This window comes from Leptonychotes weddellii, unplaced genomic scaffold, assembly GCF_054177405.1.
Source record: "Leptonychotes weddellii isolate Sample4059 unplaced genomic scaffold, ASM5417740v2 HiC_scaffold_7319, whole genome shotgun sequence".
In the NCBI taxonomy this organism is placed as follows: domain Eukaryota; kingdom Metazoa; phylum Chordata; class Mammalia; order Carnivora; family Phocidae; genus Leptonychotes; species Leptonychotes weddellii.
Window position 1 is genome coordinate 2968 of NW_028043001.1, and position 6554 is coordinate 9521.

A 6554-nucleotide genomic window follows, 5' to 3' on the forward strand; every position below is an offset into this window, starting at 1 on the left:
ATCTCGGGGCTCAGGGTGGAATGATGTGGACTGTTTACGCACCCCCACCCTCCCGCTGAATTCATGTTGCAGCCCTAACCCCCCAGTGTGGCTGTGTTTGGAGATGGGGCCTCTAAGGAGTAATGATCATGAGATCATTGGGTGGTGCCCTGATCAAATAGGGCACTGACCCTATAAGAGACAGCAGAGATCTCTCTGCCCTGCTCACATGCCCACACGGAGGAAAAGCCACGTGAGCAGCCATCCATCAGCTGTGGGGAGAGCCCTCCGAGGACACCAACCTGTCGGCACCTTGGGCTTGGGCTTGGGCCTCCAGAACAGTGAAGAAATAAGTTTCTGTTGTTTAAGCCCCCCCCCTCCCCCGCAGTCCATGGTATCTTGTTATGGCAGCCCAAGCTCACACAGTTGATTTTTATCTCTTTCATTCTTTATGATCAATATATGTTATCATTTTCACCCAGTGCCGTGGGATGAATTTGCTGTTCTTTTTCTGACTCCTGTAGATGTTGCCTCGACTGCTGATTTTCAGGCTCTCTTCTCTTTGTAATAATTTCATTCATAATTTTCCCATTTGATCTTGGCATCTGGCATTTACATGACCATGTAAATAAAAATCTGTGTTGATGCAGAATATTTGCATTGTCATTTAAGTAAAAAAAAAAAGTCTTATCTTCATTTGTGGTTTGCTTCTCTTACCTGCCGGTTTTTTTTGTTGTTGTTGTTAGAAATGGAGCTGATATTTATCTTTATCTGCAGAATTAAGTGATTTCTAAAGCTCCAGGATATCCTGCTTGCTTACGAAAGGTCCCCAGGCCTGGGGGCATTAGCTGAGTGTCCACGGGGCTGGGGGGGCAACCCCAGGGCCTCCTGGGGTCTCTGCAATCCCCCTTCCATGGGGTGTGAGGTCTGGGTCTTTCCCGGGCTAGTGGACGGCCAGAGCAGCATACATACTGGGCTCTGCTGGGGGCTCCGTTGACTGGGAGGAAGGGGGTGCACTTGTCCGCTGTCCGAGATTCAAGCTGTTCAACTGGGCATAGGTCATATCCTGGAGGTCTTCAGATGCTGTGGCCTGGAGGACGGGAGGGTGGGAGTAAAGTGTGTGATGGGTGGGGGAGCCAGGGTGCCGGGAGCAGCAAGGACCCACCTGTCCGTCCTGTCCCCCTTTCTGTCCTTTGTGTCCAGCAATCCCTCCGACGTGGGGAAGGAAGAGGGGCCACCCCCCCTTGAGGCTTGTGTGGTTCCCCCCCGGGGCAGAGTCACCCCCTTGGCAAACTCACTGTCAGGGCTCTGCTGGGGGAGCCAGGGAGGGCGAAACTCCTCCACTTTGTCCCTCTTCACTTACATGTCTACCCAGAAGCCAGGGTCGCTCTTAAAACCTAAATCGGATCCTGTGGATCCCTGGCTCGGACATGTTTTCACTCGTATTTCTGTCACCCGGTCTAAGACAGAGCCTTGCTAAACATAGATTCCCAATAAGATTTGTCAACTCACTGAATGAATAAATGGGCTAAAGCAGGGGAAACTCGGCGTTGTTAGGATTTGGTTCATCCACTTCATTCGGTACCCATATACACACACAATAAGTGCATGCATAAATATGCACATAGACAGACAGATGGACAGACAAGACGCTTGCCAGGGGGCCAAGAAGAGGACAGATCAGTGCCCTGCCCTGGAGGAATTCATGGCCATGGGGTTGGGAACCGCCCACAAACAAGGAAACACTGATTTGGGGTGGTGGTAAGTGCAGTGGAGGGGCCAGGGGAGAGCCTGCTTCTGTTAAAACAGCTCCTCCACCCTGAGTGTCCCCACAGCTGGCCCCTCGAGACCATTGGCAACCCCCTCCCAGCTGTGACGAACAATGTGTCTCTGGACGGTTTGGGGAAGTACTGAACATCGAGGGAGAGACAGCTCTTCTGGGGAGACTGGAGACTTGGCACATGGCATGGGACATTGGAATGCCCGGTGGACGGACAAGAAGAAACAGCTCACAGGTGCTTGGATATCTGAGGCTGGTGCTCAGGCACCAGGCTAGAAATAATTGTGGAATTATGAGCATAGAGATGGTCCAGCTGTACCTGGGATTAAAGAAACATGACAAATAAAATACAGAGTTGTCTCATGGTGAGGTCAACACGATGGCTGGGTGAGCTTCCTGCGGGACTAAGAGCCGAATGACAATCATTACACCTAAGGCACGTTATTGTGTAGTTCCATTGCATCTAAATCCACACAACCAGAGGGAAGAGAGTAAGTGGAGAAAAAGCCAGGCTGAGGGTCTCTGTTCATGGCCAGACCATTCTATAGGGTGCCTTTGTGTGAATAAGAAAAGGCACACTGCTCAGACGCCACCAGTAGGGTCTTAAACCCCACAGTCCTTATTGTGCAGTGCACAAACTGTACAACTGTCCCTGGCAGCACCACCATTATGAGACCTGGACAACCAACAATTCAAAGGACCCAAATAAGGGGACCAAGAAGGAGGAGCCCATGTGGGTATCAGAATAACCCAAGAAGGTGTCCCAGCAGCCTACATGTATCACCTTTCAAGAGGAAGGGTGAGGTCAGATGCTGCTGAGCTGAGGAATAGGAAGATGGAGAAGCAGCCCATACATTTAACTAATTAACAAGGCTGTGCTGGGTGCCCTGGACAGGAGCAGGGGCTCATCTGACTGTCCATCTGTATGTCTTCCTCAGGCTGGGACTCTCTCACCTCAGCATCTGGAGAACGAGAACATTCTATATCATGCCAAAATGCCAAAACCCTGCAGTCCCACATGCCCCTTCCACCCTCAGATGGGGAGACTGAGGCCCAGCAAGGGGTAAGGATGTGCCTGGGATCACATAGATGTGGCAGTTTTCATGAGAAGCCCAGAACCCGGCCCAAGCACTCCTCCTGGTCTCCCACCAGGACCCTCCTTTTTACTCTGATTCTCCTCCTGGACAGGATCCACGGAGCTGGAGCTGAGGGGAGGAAAAAGAGGGGCATTAGGCAGCTGTGAAGGAACTATAGGCAGAGGTGGTAGGTTGGGGAAGGGTCTTTGGGGAGAAATTACCTTTTCTGCAGGGTTCTGGTGTCAACTTCAGGATGTGAGTCACCTGCACGAAGTGAGAAATTAGCTTCTAAACGACCCCAGAACCTGGCCCCCAGGGCCACGTTAGGATCTCAGAGGATCTGAGGCCCGACAAGGTGATACACCCATCCTCCTCGATTTGGAATGTAGGGCAAACGACTAAACTCTAACACACAAAACGTGCATGGATGATTTAAATATATATTTTTAAATAAAACTGGAAGAATGTCTTTAAAAGTCTATGTCCGTTATTAAATCTCTTCATTCTGAATGATTTTATAATTATTATTTTTTTTACAGAAAATATTTATAAGAACTGTATTTGATTCCTGCATCACCTTGACCTACATTTCTGCTCTGGTAACATTTTACCAAAGAGAGATAGAGATGCAAGTGGATTTGGAGATATAGGCACGAGTGTTGCAGGGGAGGGGAGAAAGAAAGGGGAGGTCTGTTACAAATGCATCTATATGCACACCCATAAACATATGCATGCACATAGACAGAAACAGAAATAGACTGACAGACAGATAATAGGTAGATAGGTAGGTAGGTCTTTTTCTGATATAATGCCCCCTCTGTCCTCAATACACCAGTGTGTGCCTCCCACAAGCACAAACTCTCGTCTACATGACCCCAGAACTCCCAGTCAGGAGATCTTCACTGATGCAACACTTGGACCAAACCCATGCTCCCGGTTCCTGTCTTACCAACTGCCAAACAGCGTCTTTTATTTTCTTTCTGGTTCTACCCAGTGTCTACTTATGGATACCCTGGAAAGGGTGTTGACAAGGCTGTGATCACCTCCCTCGATATCAGGAGCCCAGGATATCCACCTGTCCTATCCCTGGTGCTGGGTACTCCGAATGCCTGGTCAAGTAGGTGTCTGCCGTGGTGAGGTTTCCCGTGGTGAGGTCCTCAATCTTCCCTTAGAATTTGATTGGTATTTGGAGACAGATATTTGAGTATTCGTCCAATACCATGACCATCCTCAAGTACACCATAGTTATTGTTATGATTCACGGACAACCCTCCCTGAGTCATCCACCATCATGGCAGCTAACTCATAACAGTCTCCAATCTCTTCATTGCTCATCATTCTGCATCGATTCGTTGGCATTCTACTCTAAAGCGTGCCCTTTCCCCCGGTGCATTAGTTAATTTACTCTATAAACTAATGGATTTCTGCTTTAGTCAATGCATTGTAATTCCATACTTGGATGCTCAGCTCATTCTACATCTTTCCAAAGGGAGTTCCTTTCAGCTGGCTCTTTGTTATTCTGACTTGTCTCCATCATTCTTGGTGAGTTTTTGCACTTTCTGGCACATTAAGATGCTCCAGCATCCTCCATTAGTTCACCTGTCCCAATCTGGAATAAAGAATTTCTCTGATGAACCCTAATTCCTTGTACTAGAGGATAGGAGTTAAAAACCAAGATCTGGATGATTGTCGTGCCGTCACCGTGTCTAGGTTTTATTGATGGATGGACCTGGGACACGTGTGTTTGTACATCTATGCCAGACACACCTACGACTGTGTCATGTCCATCGATGTATATGTATACATTTTAACGAGGTCACCCTGGCATTTCCAATTCCACCCTCATAACTGTACTTTGTGGGGATTCCAGCCTGTCCCAAGAAGGCTGTGATGGAAAGAGCTTCCGAGAAATTTTTTATTGTTTAATTTGGAGGGTTTTCAAAAACTGAGCATTTCTTTCTGTTTGATGCCATATTTTGGTGGTGCTCTAAGAAGCCACTTCCTATCTTCAGAGTTAGGTCTCACTTCTCAGGTAGACCAGAGCTCCCATCTTCTACTTACCTGACTTGCAGCGTTTTTTCTGGTGCTGGTGTCGGATAAGGAGGAAGAGGAGAAGGAAGAGCAGGACGAGGAAGATCACAGGGACCTGGATCAAAATTCTCTGGTACTTGTGACCTTGGACACAAGTGATATCATGAATGAACCAATGATGTCAGTTAACTGAGCACCTACTGTGTGTAGACCCATGCTGGGGTCTGTGCATTCATCACCTCTAATCCCCGTAATAATCACGCACCAGGGGAATGCCACCCCCCCTTCACCCATTTCACAGATAAGGAAACCAAGGCTCAGAGAGATCAATCAGGTGCCCCAGGTCACCGGGCCAGGAAGTGGGTGGCAGGGCTGGGATTTGAACCCAGGACTGTGGGTTCCCTGTGCTCTCCTCACACTACCCACCCTAGTGGACACCTGCTTCGGGCTCTGGGCTCCTACCTTGATTGGAACGGCCCGTTCTGTTGTCCCCATGTGCCCTGCCCTCTCCTGTAGCTGGAGCTAAATGCACCTCCTATTGTCAGAGGTTTTGGGGTGCCCAGAACCGTCCCTGTGGGGGACGGACTCCGTGCCTTCCCCACTCCCCAAGTCCAGCCAAGACCCGTTCTGTGCCCTGCAGACCCCACACTCGCACGTGGGGTCTGACTGCACTTTTCAGCGAGCACATCAGGGAAGGGGCCGTGAGGATCCTGTGCACTCGGTGGGTCCGTCCCACGGAGGGCTCTCATTTCCAGGATCTCACCTAAACCTCTCAGCAAACCCACGAGGGAGACCGTGGGAGATGCGCTTCATAGGCAGTGAAAGGACTCGTCTGAGGTCCCACAGCCCAGAAGTGGCAGATCTGGGATTTACATCCCACGGAGTCCGACCGTCAAAGCCTTGCTTATTTCTGTTTGATTCTGGTTTCTTTCCACCAGGGCTGTCTGGATACGGCCAGGCTGATCCCCGCAGGATGGACAGAGGAGCCCTGAGGATGTCACCAATGTCACTGCTCTGCCCTTCCCTGCATCCTACAGCCCTCGCTGCCCACCTTCCCATTCTGCAGACCTAAGGCAGCATCCCTGTAGGGTCAGAACGGACATGTCCTTGAGATCTGAGCCAGGATTCTCCCCCATCACAAATGGGGGAGACCCCGATCGATGGAAAGGGACCCACCTCAAATCACAGACCCCGCCCCTCAATGGACCCCATCGGGTACATCGTAAACCCAGGACAGGGAGGTGAGGCCATGGGGCTGCCGTGCTCCTCACTTCAGCCTGGCTACTCTTCCCTCAGTATCCCCCTCTGCCATGACTACCCCATCCCTCATCTGCTAGCCTCAGAGCCCCTGGAGCTTTCCCCCTGGCATCTCTGCTGGACTCTCAGCCCCCGGGGACACAAGATTGTTTCTAAGTATCTCGGGGGGAGTTAGATCCCCTGAGAGGCTCTCAGACTCCCTGGGATGGTCTGTACTCTGAGTTAAGAGGTCCCAGGGATGCATCAGTTGTGGAGTTGGGACCTGTGGGTGGGGGGCTGAAGCCCCCAGAGGGTCCCGGGAAAGAGACAAGAGGAGGGTGGAGGGCTGGAGCTTCCCATAGAGACCCCCTCTAGGCTCAGACCCTCCTGGTATATCTGCCCTGGGGCCCTGAAGACCCTTCTGCATACACCTGGAGCTTTGAGTGATGGGC

At 50.6% G+C, this 6554-nt stretch overlaps 1 non-coding gene across 4 annotated transcripts; it reads right to left on the bottom strand.

Moving 5' to 3' along the window:
- Positions 1 to 219: 219 nt before the first annotated feature.
- LOC102746300 (uncharacterized) lies at positions 220 to 6548 on the bottom strand. Of its 4 annotated transcripts, none has more exons than XR_014142624.1 (5): positions 4897 to 6548; positions 3057 to 4444; positions 2927 to 2964; positions 2544 to 2721; positions 220 to 1069 (listed from the first exon to the last, which is right to left on the bottom strand). It is a non-coding gene; the product is annotated as an uncharacterized LOC102746300 (transcript). The 4 variants fall into 4 exon arrangements; XR_014142622.1 differs by having other exon boundaries at positions 222 to 1069; positions 2544 to 2964; positions 3057 to 3099; positions 3911 to 4444; XR_014142621.1 differs by having other exon boundaries at positions 2544 to 2964.
- Between the last annotated feature and the right edge of the window lie 6 nt (positions 6549 to 6554).